The sequence below is a fragment of the Macaca fascicularis genome, chromosome 15, assembly GCF_037993035.2.
Source record: "Macaca fascicularis isolate 582-1 chromosome 15, T2T-MFA8v1.1".
Taxonomy (NCBI): Eukaryota; Metazoa; Chordata; class Mammalia; order Primates; family Cercopithecidae; genus Macaca; species Macaca fascicularis.
Window position 1 is genome coordinate 40,043,609 of NC_088389.1, and position 14,549 is coordinate 40,058,157.

Below are 14,549 nucleotides of genomic sequence, written 5' to 3' on the forward strand. Positions count from 1 at the left end.
GAGATGAATGAGGACCTCATTTTGACAGTGTAGGGGAAAAGGTGAGACCCTGAAACAGGATAGCAGCAGTTGGAGTAAGTATCATGTGAGAGTTGTTTAGATGGTGGAATTAGAACAGAAGTTTGCAATTGATGTGGTGGCGTGGATAAGGAAGAAACATAAGGCATTTTATTTGTGTTTAGGTTGTTATTAAAACTTCCTCACTCACAGTAATTTTCCCATTTTTTCACAGGTAAATTTGATTCCAATATATGTTTTAACCCAGTTAATACGACCACAGTGCACTGTGTTTTCAAGTTAGCAAAAATTGATAGCAGAAAGCTTTTCTCTTAGTTTTACTAATCAATATCCATTGAATTTCACTGGACATTCTAAACACAGTATGTGTATTTGGGAAGAAAATGGTAAAAAGCCACAGGACTCTCACCCTTCCAGACCTATGTGTGGAACCTGTTAGCCTGTGTGACCCAATTCGCCTGTAAGATGAGTCCATTAACATGGAAATGCCAACTTTGGAAATTGTGTTTTCAGAGTTCACAATATAGCTCAGAAAGAGGACAAAATGGATGTTGTAGTGTCCATTTTGACTGGATAGAGCTCTCATGGGTTTCTTTGAATTTTTTAAATGTGCACTCAAGAGCCAAAGTTGCTGAGCAGATAATGCAAAGATACAAACATGTTCTTGTGTAGAGGATAAAGAAAAGATCTGGAAGTCAAAATGTGTCATATACAGTGAGATAACATTATTAATGAATTATTTGTCTATTCCTTAATTAGATAAATATTTGTGGAGTTTCAAACATTGTAAACTGTACAGTGGGTATAATGATAGAGTCAACAGAGTTTAGATGTGAGTTTCAATATTCAATGATGAGTCTTATAATAGGAGTTAAGAAGTGTCATGGGAGTGGATATCAGATGTTTCTAACCATGAATTAAGTTCTGTATTGAGTTCAGGCGGGAAATAAATAATAGCAGTTGATTTTTCAATCAACATTGTATATTTATCTGTGCTTCAGATATTGAGCTAGGTTTGTGGTGAATTTAAAATAAATCAGACACTTACCCTCTTCTCTAGGTATTTGTATGACAGCCATGGTAAGGTATGGAAACAAGTAACTTTGAAATTATTAAATCCATGATAAGCACCTTTGACAAAGGAAGTGTCACAGGACTTAGGAGAAAAAGAAGGTGATTCCAATTAGGCGATCTATCAAGAAAAGCTTAAATATCCAGGAAAACATCAATAAAAACAAAATACATTTGGAAACATAGTAATAAAGAAATTAGATTTATTGGGACTTGCTCTAAGAAGGCTAGCCGGTTGGTATCCAAGTTGAAGGAAGATAGATTACAAAAGAGGTAATATCTGAGCTGAAGCTTGAAGGATGAGTAGGTTGTATTAGGATAAACAAGCAGAGGGAAGGCCATGCTAGGCAGGGGAAACATCATATGCAATGGGAAAAAGATCTGTAAAATAATGGTTTGCTTGTTTTTTTATTTAAAAGCAGTTCAGTGTGAAAAGGCACTGCTGAGATATCGCTATTACTGACACTGAGACTGAGGCACTTCTATTTATCCAGACTCAAAGCATGTGACCTAAACTCTGTGCCTACTACCACGACCTTAAGTCAGGCCCTTCTCATCCTCTCTTGGACAGCAGACCACTTTCCATGCCATCTCCTCTCTATAACCCAGTCCTGCTCACTGAGAAGTCAACTAGCTCTATAGGAAACAGGCTTCCACGTTCATTTCCTGGCTTAGTATATCTAATGATTTCCTTAACTAAAGAAAGTGCAATAATCCATTTTCACTTATTTCCTCTATCAGCATTCCGTTTTGCTCTTATGACCATGGTGCAACTATCCAAAATTGTTTCTTTATTTTTCTCTGAATTATTCTTTTATAAGAACAATTTATATTTTTCATATGTTGACCTCTCTGCCTGGAATTGGTTCCTCATTCTGTGGACTGAAAAAAGTCCTATCTACCCTTGGCAAGACTTGCCTTGATTGTCCCCCTTTTCTGCAATGGAGTCTCTGAGTCCCAGGTTCCCCTAGATTCCTGTCTCTACTACAATAATTACTTTATTGTTTTGGAATTTTGTCTTTATAAATCCCCATTGAACTATATGTCTTGGAAAGGGAAGCCGTAATGATATTTTGTATAAATTTTAAATAATCTTTTAATCTGAGTTATTTAATTTTTGATATTCTAATATTCTATCTATTATTTATAAAATTATCTATAAATTTTCAGTGTCTCCAATGGTAACCTTGCTGTAATGGGCACTTGACAAATGAAGACTCAATTACTCATGAGAAGAAGGTATCATGGTAGGCTGGAACAAGCATCATCACCCAATTCCATTATATATTCTCTATAACTTTGCACAACTTTCTTGATTTGTTCAAGGTTTAAGTTTATTATCTGTAAAATCAGGATAATAATACTTAGCTCATTGTGAGAATTAAGTAAAATAATGATTGTAGAGCATTTGGCTCAATTCCTAGCATATAGTAAGCTCATAATAAATTATTTATATTAAAACTATTGCTATTAATTAATGTTTTAACCTGAGCAAGGATCAACCTCTATAAACTTTATTTTCTACCATCTTGCCCTCCATGGAAGACTTTAGTGATTCTCAAATAAAATATTACAGGTTAGAGTACTTTAAAAATTACAACAAATCATGTAATTGTTAATAGTGATTATTAAGCTTCTCAGAACCTTAGGTCACTTGGAAAGGATGAGGATGTGGCTTGTAAATTCTCTGTGACTAAAATGGAAACTGTTTTTAAGAACAGAGAATATTGTTATAGCTGATTCTGAGTCACCCAAGGTTAAGAATTGGAAGTGAGATTAATAGAGTCAAAAGCTTTCTCTTAATCATGGCTCTCATAGTAAATCAGTTATTACATCTTTTTTCATGTCCCAGAAAGTGCCTAACACAGGTAGAATTATTAGCCACAATTCTCCATCAACGTACATGTTTCTGCCATCATAATTAGTCTGGCCTGAAGTGATAGGATGATTAAAGAGTGTTTCTGTCAAGATATTGTCATTTAAGATTTAAAAGCAACCAGTTCTTAATATCTGCCTGGGTCATTTTAAATTGTCAATTATACTGAGTAGACAGTGAAGCACTTGTTTTTCTTTATCAATAATTATCTGGGACTCTCAAATGTTTACTAATAATACTAATTGTTAAAATATGAAACCATAAATATCAACTCAAAAGCTAGATATTGGTATTTTGTGTAAATACCAATATTTTGTGTAAATACAAATATTTACATTTTTTTAAATATTTACATAAATGTAAATATTTGTATTTACACAAAATACCAATATCTAGCTTGTGAGATCCCAAGAGACCCGTATCACTTGGGGAAATAATGGACACTTTTTCCATGAATGTTTTTCTGACCACTCTGGTCTATATAATTTCTCTCTATTCCTATTAAACCTACAGTACATTCTACTTGGTTTCTCTTTTAACTGGATGCCTTGCAATACAATTGAAACTGCTCTAGGTGTATTCAACTGGATAATTTGGTAGCCAAAACAACCTAAAACTAACAAGCCCTAGAATCTGTGAAATAAGAATAATAATAATGCCTTGACTATTCCCCCAAAAGTTTATGTATTCAAATGATATATTGGGTGTGAAAAGTGTTTGCAAAAAGAAAATAATTATTTAGTTATTACCTAATGGTTTGTATTTCACATTTTTAAACATTTTTAACTCCTGTTATTCTCTAGATTCTCTCTAAACATTTTCTCTCCTTCAACAGCCTTAATTGCCATTTAGGGATGACAGGTTTGAGATCCATACTTGTGTCTCATCTCTCTTCATGAGCTGGACACCCATACATCAGGCTGGATAATCTAAAATTTATCAAATTTAACATTTCCAGATGTTAACTCATCACTTTCTCTCCTTACCTGTGTTCTTTTCTTTTTCCCTACCTCAGTGAGTGGTACTCCCAACCACCTGGTTACTACAGCCATGAACTGGGTGTTCTAGATTTTTCCTTCATTGTTACTCCACACTTTAACCACTCACTAAATGTGGTCAGACACCCCTCAAATTGACTTCCCTTCCAGTCCTGGATCAGTATTACAGCCTCCTAATCGGCTTCTCTAACTCCTGACATGGCCTGCTTTAGCATGCTATCCACACGGCCACAGAGAAACCTTTATAAATGAAACAGGAACCTCCACCTGCTTAAATCCTGGAACATAATAGCCATTGTTCCCAGGACAATCTGTAAACTCAAGCATGGTTTACAAACTCTTGAGAGCAGTTCCTGTCAAATTTAATGTGCATGCACATCACTTGGGCATCTTGTTAAAATATAGCTTCTGATTCACTGGACTTGGGGTGCAGGCCCAGGACTAGGATGAGCTAAGTGAGACATTCCCAGGTGAAAAATTTAAAGAGATACTCACTGTCAGGGCAGTACTAGTGCCAATCCTATAGTTGCATGAACCTGAGAGAGAGTGCCTCCTTAAATTATGTGTCTTAAGTTTCTCACCTGCTGACCTTGAAGGTGATGCTGATGCTGCTTGTTCTAGAACCACATTTGAATAGCAAATCTGGAAGGGTCAATACTTATCTGCCTGTCTTTATCTCTTAGGATTTCTCACCTCAAATTCTACCAGCTAGCTATACTAAATAATTTATATTATTGTTATTATTATTTTTCATTTCTGGGCACATGCTGTTTTTTCTTACTGAAATGATTCGTACTCCTAACTTTCATTGCCTCAGTGACATCTATGTGTCCTTAGACACCTCTTTCTCCAGGATGCCATTTTTGACTTAGAGAGGCAATGGATTCAAAGGTACCTACCTATTCTCTATTTCTGTAGCTCTACTTACATCTTTTTCTTCATCTTTTGTATGTTGATAGCATACTATCCTCTTTAGTTGTATATGTCTGCAGGCAACATTTGTGGATTTAAAAACATGAGTTTATTTATTATTTCAGATCAAGCAACAAGTACATTTCCTCACGTAGATATTTAATATATATTTGAGAAATAAATGAAAGAATAATTGAACATTAAATTTTGCATTTGTGCTACCTTCTTAAATGTACTTTAAAATCCTTTAGCAATGCCTTCTACTTTTCCAGTAATGTTCACTTTACCTTACAATGCAGTGTTTGTACTCTGTAAATATGATTTCATATCAATAAACACAGATAATAATTTATCTTTATTGAAGTCATTTACTGAATAATTGTTAATCATGCACCTGCAAGGTGCTATGAATTCAGTGGTGAATTATAGTAAAGTCCCTGCTTTCAAATTTAGAGTAGAGGCATTTTAGCATTAAACAAATACGTGTGTGTGTGTGTGTGAGATATTGCTATGCAAGTAGCAAGACAAACATATATACACACATATGTGTAAACACATATATATGTATATACATATGTGTGTTTACACATATTGGTGTGTATATATGTTTGTATACACACATATATATGTGTATGTGTGATATTGCTATGCAAGTAGCAAGACAAACATATACACACACGTGTAAACATATATGTATACATATATATGTATACATATGTATATGTATACATTTACATGTATGTTTGTGTATATGTTTTTCTTGCTACTTGTGTGACGATTGGTAAACTACTTTATCTCAGGTCTCTTACCCTCATTCTGCAAAGTGATCATAGCATTGCCTAACTCTTCAAGCCACTGTGTGAGTAAAATGAACTTAACTCTTAACTCACTTGGGTCACAGCTCTTACTGCTGGTTGGATCTAAGAGTGCTGCAGAAGGCAGATCTATATGCTTTTTTCCACACTAGGACATACCCTCTCCGTATGACTAAGGCATTTTGCCACATTAGCATGGATGAGTGCCTTTGGATTCAATGCTCTGGAGATAGCTCAGAAAGAAGGGAGTCATGTAAGAGACTAAGAGGAGCAGACACAAATTCATGAGCAGCACCAGGTCATGGGAAAGGTGGGCACCCCTTCACGGTCTAATGCATATGGACAGGGGTGTGATGAAGGGGCAATTGGGATCTGTCTTCAGTGTTAATTAACCTTTCTCACCCTTACATGGCACCAGACAGTAGCAGTTCTCTTACTCCCAAGAAAGGGATATAATTAGAACAGATGGAGAAAATACAGATGAAAAGAAATGGAGCAGGTGTTCAGCTCCAGGGATAGCTCATGTCCATTGATTGCACTCGGTAGAGGTAGGTTGTGTTTTTGGTTTTGGTTTTGTTTTTCTTTTAATCTAGCTGCTTCTCTCAAGCCACTGAATGAAGCCAGATGTTAAGGAGAGGTAGAAAAGAAAAATGGAGAGGCTATCTATAATTAAAACTGCTCTTAGTTATCTGTATTTCCAGCCTCACAGCTTTTGGAATATAGAGAATGTTTTAAATATGTGTACACATAACTTTTCCCTGCAAGACTATAAAGTCCAGAAACCAAACAGGGACACCAAGAGACCATAGAATCCTTCAATGATGAACAAGAATTGGCTTTAGATTCATCCAAAATATTCTATAAATTGGACCCTTAATTTTTGAGAGATTTAAAAAAAAAATAGCCTCAACTACATAACCAGTCAGTTAAAAAGCTAGAGCTAGAACCCAAATTTATATTTATTTATTACACCACCATGATTTAGTTACTCCCATCAGAACTATACTTCAATTTTACAATTAAGGAAGAATCAATGGTGGGGGCCTATAGCAAGTATAAATATGGATAAGAGAATAATGTTGGCAATTTAACTCAAATCACATTGACTACATATTGGAGAAAAAGCTGTATCAAATACAGTCTTCATGTTGGCCAGCCTAGCCCGGGAATTTGAGTAGCCAAAGCACTCTACAGAATGCCTCATGTAGAGAGATGGTTCGGACAGAAGTACTCTGGGTGCAATTAAACACTTAAATAATCTCTTCTCAGGGAGAGTTCCTGATGATGAGTATGACTACAGTCTCTACAACAATGTTCATAGTTATGAAAGTCCAAAGGCTTCTATTTTTTATGAAAATTTCTTTTCTAAAAAACAATCCCCACAGAAGATTAAATACCTCATCTGCCTTGCTATGCTTACTTCTAGTATATATTAGATTTTTATGTAAGAGACCCTGTGAGTCTATGCATATTTTGATGGATATCTATAGTGTTATTTTCTAAGAAATCTATTCTAGTAGAATGTGTCTCTATTCTACAGAACAAGAGAAGAGGGCACCATGTTCTGCTTTTTCTGCTCCACTGGCCAAAGTTATTGGTAGTCAAGAGTGGGCACTTGACCCATGTCAGGCCAAAGTTCTTCTCAAGTTTGTCTTTAACTCAGAGATTGATTTCTTCTGTGACTGAAACTGTAAGATAGTCTGGATATCTGTGTCCATATTTTCTTTTATGTAGAGAGCATTATCCTAAAATGCACCAAGAATCAGAAATGAGAGGTGAAGATATTCCTGGTGGAATTTACATCAATTGCCATATTGCATTCGACGCTTATTTGTATCTTTTCTCTTTTAACAGTTTTATTACTTAAACTCTCTAGGATTCTGGAAGGCATTGATTTTTTTAAGTTAGTTGATATGTTTCTTCTCTTCTTCAACCAAATGAGGCCTGGACAAGCTAGAAATAAGAACTTAAAAAATACTTTCAGTGGTTACAATTACATGCCAGTTTTATTTAAAACCATACACAATTGTATGTGCAATTTGCATATATCTCTGAGAGGCTGATATTATTATCCCATTTTACAAAAGTAGAAGAAAGCTCAGAGAAATTGTCTTTCCCAAGGTTATCCCTCCAGGTAATAGCAAATCTGTGGTGCATTCCAAGTGTCTTTCTCTTTTCACTGCAGTATACCCAGTCCCTACTCAGGGAGAATAAAGTTCACTGAAGGTCAAGAAACAAAAAAAATAAAATACAGAAAAGTCCAAAATTAAGAAAGCAAGTTGGCACACATAGATTGCAATGAATCAAGGAAATAGCTTCTTGATGAAACATTCAAATGATTATTCTAAAACATGATAGAATAATATTTCCATCCATGAGATCAACATGAGCAACATAAAAGTGTAAAAATGCAAAATGTGGCAAAAATATAGTATTCACAGAGAAATGTAGTGGGAAGGAGACCAAAAAATATTTAGAAACTGGAATAAGTTACTGTAATTCTTAAAATTGTCTAAGCAATTTAGACTATTTAATTAGCCCTGTCAACACAATGGAAGGCTTTGAGAAGAGAAGCAAGTTCTTCACAATGTGAGGGGTGGATTAAAGATGGAAGTGAAACCACAGTGATAGTAAGATATTGTAATGATCCTAGTTCTTCCAGAACTTTCATTTTATGAATCAGAATGGAAGGACATGCTTTATGTCCAGACTGGGAGCTCCACTTAATTTTAGCTATTTGATCACGAGCGGCATATCCCTTATTCTTGAACCATTCACCTTATTTTAAGTCGGAGTCTGAAGCCACATCTCTAATACCGACTACTCACAGGTCCTCCTGGTTCACCAAGTGTGATATCCAGAGTGTGCTTCAGGAGTGCTTTGGGTCCACCACCTACTGCATTTGTGTCACAACCCCATTTTCTGCTAAATAGGGTAAGTTCTCCCCATTGCTTTACAGTCTTACTCATGTGACACACTTTTTTTTTTCTTGCATTGCTCTAGAGGGTTAGATAAGAAGTTTTCCATTCAAAATAGGTTTAGAAACATGGATTTTGCAAATTGGGATTGTTTCATTATGCCTGTTTTCTCATATGTTACATATGCAGAATAATTTTCCTTTTTTTTTTTTTTTTTTTTTTTTTTTTTTTTTTTTTTTTGTAAAATTGGAGAACAGTTGAAAACACCTTTTACTTAAATTTCAGGCATTCAAAGTAATGGGAAAATTTGAGCAAACAACAGTGTATGAAAATCCTGATTTCCTTGTCAAAAAGCTTCTTCTACCCTTTGAGCCAACTTAGCCATTTTCCTCTGCTTCTCTGGTTTCATATGAATCCCTGGTTTTTGCTACAGTTCCTTTTATATACTCCGCAACCCAATTAGACAGCATATCCATTAAAGGCAGGTGCTGTGTTTTATTGAATTATAGCTCTTTATGGAAGGGTGGTCTAGGACATAATGATTTTTAATCCCTGGGATCTCCTGGGTATCAGAGCCAACTGCTATATCTGTACTATCTGTTAGCGTACCTCTGGCCATAGCAGTTTTATCCTGGAGTGAAAAGCTGACTTGATTGGAACAGTCAGATTCTCTCTTCTGGAAAGTTGCAATCTCAAAAAGAGAGACAGATGATCCATATTGATTGTAGTATCAGAGAGAGAAAATTGTTCTCTTTTCCTCTAAGTCTCCTAAACTTCCCTGCTCTCCACTTTTTCCAAGTCTTAGTCATTCAACTGTTTGGACTTAATGAGATACTCAATATTATTTCAAAATCCGCACTTTTTAAAGTTAGTCTGTGTTGACTTCTGATGCCTTGCATAAAATAATAATATGTAAATTTTGATCATTGTCTTATTCATAACACAGATCTCAGAATTTTACCCATTGTGAGTCTTCAAGACAAGCTAAACAAATGAACTAAAAAGCATTAGCACAAATATTGGCTTTTCATTTAGGGTTTAACCATTAGACTAGAAAGTCAAATAAGTGCTGTTATCCAGGGACTCCAAAGGCTGAGGAAGGAGGATCACTTAAGTCCAGGGTTTAGAGGCTACAATGAGCCAGGATTGTGCCACTGCACTGCAGCCTAGGCAACATAGCAAGACTCTGACTCTAGAAAAAAAAAAAAAAGAGAGAGAGAGAGAGAGAGAGACTGGGCGCGGTGGCTCACGCCTATAATCCCAGCACTTTGGGAGGTCAAGGAGGGTGGATCACAAGGTCAAGAGATCTAGACCATCCTGGCTAACATGGTGAAACCCCGTCTCTACTAAAAATACAAAAATTAGCTGGTCGTGGTGGCATGTGCTTGTAGTCCCCACTACTCAGGAGGCTGAGGCAGGAGAATTGCTTGAACCTGGGAGGCGGAGATTGCAGTGAGCTGAGATGGCACCACTGCATTCCAGCCTGGGTGACAGAGTGAGACTCTGTCTCAAAAAAGAAGAGGAGGAGGAGGAGGAGGAGAAGAAGGAGGAGGAGAAAGAAGAAGAAGGAAGAAAGAAGAGCTGAATGTTAGCTCTGAGTCATTTACTAAATCACAACTTTACGTACGGCCAGTCACTTTTGTAGACAATCCCTGTTTAAGTATTTTAAATGAAAAGATTATGTCACATGATCTCCAAGGTTGCTCCTGGGCCTGATATTATACTGTAGTTTCATATTACTCTGTTAACAAAGATGTAAGGTTTGATATCAAGTTCAAAATGTGTTGTGTGAAACATTTGTTGGGTGATCATTTAATACTCCCTTCCACATGAGTAGATCTCCATATAGAACATGAGAGCTAATTATTTTTAAGTTCTTTATATGGTAAAGGGAGAGCTGGGATTGGATCCAGGTCTTGCAGCTTCTAGTTCAGTGTACTTTCCATTACTCTACGCTGCTGTTTCGGCTCCACCACTGCATGGGGAAACATCTATCTAATAGTCACCCAGACAGTCTTTCCAGATAACCTTCATTAGTCATTTAACACAAATGAAATTCTTTCCAGAGAAGCAACCCTACCAGTAAGGCTTAAGCTATTATTACTATTTTAGGCAACACGTGGCATTGATTGAAATCTTGGCAAGGAGATGGTTCTTGGAACAAAACTGGCTTACAGTGGTCCAAACAGTGTTTTGTGAGTAGAAGGTATCATGTTCTTTGTACAGCACACACCTGGCACAGAAAATTATAGTTTTGCAGAACTCAGTGCATCCTGGGGAATAGGAAGTGATGGCACTGGAGTCAGAAAGTGTTGGATATCCCCTGGATTTTGTTATAGCTCCACTGAGATGACTGGAAGTGACTTCATGTCCCTGGTCTTTGATATCTTTTGTATAAAACTAGGCTTACCTCAGTGGTTCTGGGAAGACTTAGGTTCCACAGCAAAGCCTCAGAAGCTACCTTGCAGTAACAAGTGATAGGTTGCAAAAGGACACTGTGCAGAAAGGGGTTTCAAGGGTCCTCTTTTCCCACATCAATCAGAACTGCTCTGCTCTGGTCTCTTATAACAAAAAAAAATTTCTCATGGAATTTACTTAGGGGTAAAAAAATATTTGAAACAACAAATTTCTTGAAGTACTAAAAGTGAGATCTCTCGCTTTCCCTCTCCCTCTCCTTTAATCTTAATACTAAGTGGGAATATTGGAGAAATTGCACACATCCTCACTAGTCCTCTTTAACAAGGGTTTTGAACAAATCCATTTATTTCTTCCTGAAAAACAAATAGATTTATGCATCTCCAATAGCTGATTGAACTTTGCCACTGTGATTCATCCCTATCAGCTTATCAACTCAAAATACATCTGCAAGCCTGAACTCAATTTCTATTTCTGACAAAATCTGCTTCTCAACAAACCAGTTCTAGACTTAGTGAAAGGCAAATTTTACTTTTTTTTCTTTCTAGTTAGCCAGCATTAAAACCTTCAAGTTATGCTTGACCTATTTATCTCTTTTAATTTGCTGTAGAAAGTTTTTCACTTAGCTATTCTAATACTTTTTTTTCAAATTTTCTTACCATTTGCTTAATTTCAATATCTATTTGTATAATCCTAATTTAGAGATTACTACGACAGTCTCCCAAATATCTGCCAGTGTGCACAACTACTTCAGAATGGTTCTCTAAATTTTTTCCTCCTCTACACAATCAGATAGATCCTCATCGCCAGATTATTTTTTCCAGAATGGGGCACCTGATATACAATCCAAAGGCTTTTGAGAGTCCAACACTCTTGGATTCGCTTTTAAGGCTCTCCATAATCTATCCTACCCTACATACTTATATATTTCATCTAAAGTCTTTTAAAATGCAAATAATTCATTCTGAAATATTGATTTATTTGCTGTACCAGACACATATATCATTTGGATTTGAATAAACATAGGCTAATTTGGATTTTCAGCTCTTGTAGTTGATAAGAAAATGCAAATCAACCTATACATGGAGATTGTAACACAGAGAAAACTTTCCCTTCTAGGACGCAGGAAGGACTAAATAACATGAGAAAAGGGTTGCATGAAGGCTTAATTTTAATTTTATATAGTGTTAGAAGCCTTCGAGACACACCCTGTAATATAGAGGGCACATTTCACACAATTCCACATCGTAATGCTGCTAGTCCTAACTAAATCAAAGATGAAAAAGGCAACACGCTACACTATTTGAGGCGGTTTCAGTATTTGCTTTACTTTTCTGTGACACTGTTAAAGTAGCATGTGTCTTTCAGAGCGTCTTCCTTTATTCTAAAGTTTCGGCTATTGTTTTATTATATATTTATCATTTCTATATTGTACCCTCCAAACTATAATACCTCTCTTCAATTTCAGAGCCATATTTTTATCTGCCCATCATAAGCACTGTGTTCAAATCAAATTCGTTGCTCACCCTTGTTTTCTTTGTTATCTTCATAACAGCCTGCATGTTACAGAAGTCCCCGGACCAGACTTGGAATAATTAATGACTTTGCATTGGTCAGTGTTCATGACAGGAAAACAGATGCCACACCAGGTATTTTTAAGAGACATTTTTAATATGGGGAATTGGTCATGCAAGTGTTGGAGAGCTGGAGAGGAAGGAGGGTGTTGGAGAACAGATTAAATGACTTTAGGAATCATCTATTATTCCCAGAATTGGAAGAACAAGGAGAAGAGTTAGCAGTTATCATAACCTAGAATGTCAGAGAAGATGCTCCACAAAGTTGGGGCTCTGATCACTGAGAAGGGAGCAACTGGCCACCTCACATTGGTACCTTTGAGAGCATGCAATGTGAATGTTAAAAGAAACTGGAATCGGGGTTGGGCACAGTGGCTCAGGCCTCTAATCTCAGCACTTTGGGAGGCTGAGGCAGGTGGATCTCTTTAGGTCATGAGTTTGAGAGCAGCCTGGCCAACATGGTGAAACCCTGTCTCTACTAAAAAAGTACAAAAATTAGCCAGGTGTGGTGGTGCATGCCAGTAGTCCAAACTACTTGGGAGGCTGAGGCAGGAGAATTGCTTGAACCCAGGAGGCGGAGGCTGCAGTGAGCCAAGATCATGCCACTGCACTCCAGCCTAGGTGACAGAGAGACTCCATCTCAAAAAATAAAATAAAATAAATAAAAGATGGAATCTGGAACCAAAGTGGGCTGCCCACGTAAAGCATCATCTCTAGATCGTTTCCATCAAGAATGAAAATCAAAGTAAGAATGAGTAAGTCCCTTCTTGTCTTCTAGGGGTCTTTGGTGGCAAAAACTTTTAGAAAGTCAGGTATCAGAAAACATGTGTATTTTTAGAAGTCCAATCAGAGCATTAAAAAAAAAGAATAGAAGGTCAGTTTGGAACTCAGAGATAGTAACTTCACATTAAAAATAATACAAAGTTCTATAAGTTATATCTTTGATTCGGTGCTAGAATGCCTCACCTTCTCATTTCCTGTTGCCACACCTCTAGTGCAGGTACTCACTATCTCTTGTTCAGGCTATCCAAATGAGCTAGAGAATTGCATCTCCTACCCTTTCCTTTCTCTAGTCCACCCACTACATCTGCGGTCTACTTGTTTTTCTAATGAACAACTTTGATTGTGCTGCCACCTGCTTGAAAACCTTTCCAAATCTCTTATGAACTCATTTTCTCTGGGGAACCTGAAATAGTATTCATTCCATCTCCATTTAAATAACCTCTTCTAAAAAAGGTTTATGACATGTGCAAAGAAAAAAAAATGTATATTTTTTACAAAACTTGGTAGCATTCTCTCTTCTGACATTCAGCAATTATGGAGCATCTATTACATGTGCCAGGCCTCAAAAAACTCATATTTTAAGTTGTGAGTCTGTTGCCTATACTAACATATAAGTGCCTCATGAACATGTTTAATATTGTTTTTGTTTTTGTACTGTACCTGTAGTAATCTGCAGAGAACCTCACATGGGGTAGATGCCACAAGCTACTTGTTAAATGAATGAATGAATGATAAATACGCATATCTAGAAAAAAATTGAGCTATTTGTTTTCTTGTCCTGCTGGGTTTGTACATTGTCCTCAGAGAAGTTTCCAAAAGATTTGGATCAACATCTTATAAAGAGGAAGTCTTGAGTCCCACAGTGCACATGTCATTAGGGCTACAGCAAACAGTGAGGCAGAGGTAAGTTTGGTTCCAAAGTCTGAGCTTGAGTTACAAAAAAGCCAATGAATTTGAGAAGAAAACTGAAGGTAAAGTAAAGGAGTGGTCCACTGGAGTGCTCACCCTTGTTGCTCTTCTCCCCTCTTCTCAGAAACCTGAGATTAGTTCTTCCCTCCCTCTAACCCCTGCCTCCTCTCCGTTTCCACCTCCTAATTTTTAAACGCCACTGTTTTGGAGAAACGTAGTGTAATTCCAGCTGCAGGCACTAAATCATTGCTGTACTTTGG

General features: G+C 36.7%; 1 long non-coding RNA gene across 1 annotated transcript in view; it reads left to right on the forward strand.

Annotated features, from left to right (window-relative positions):
- The first annotated feature begins 12,575 nt into the window (after positions 1–12,575).
- LOC135967546 (uncharacterized) overlaps positions 12,576–14,549 on the forward strand; it is a 38,583-nt gene continuing 36,609 nt past the window's right edge. The window contains exon 1 of the long non-coding RNA XR_010581721.1: positions 12,576–12,672. This is a non-coding gene — a long non-coding RNA (uncharacterized lncRNA). The remainder of the gene's footprint in view (positions 12,673–14,549) is intronic.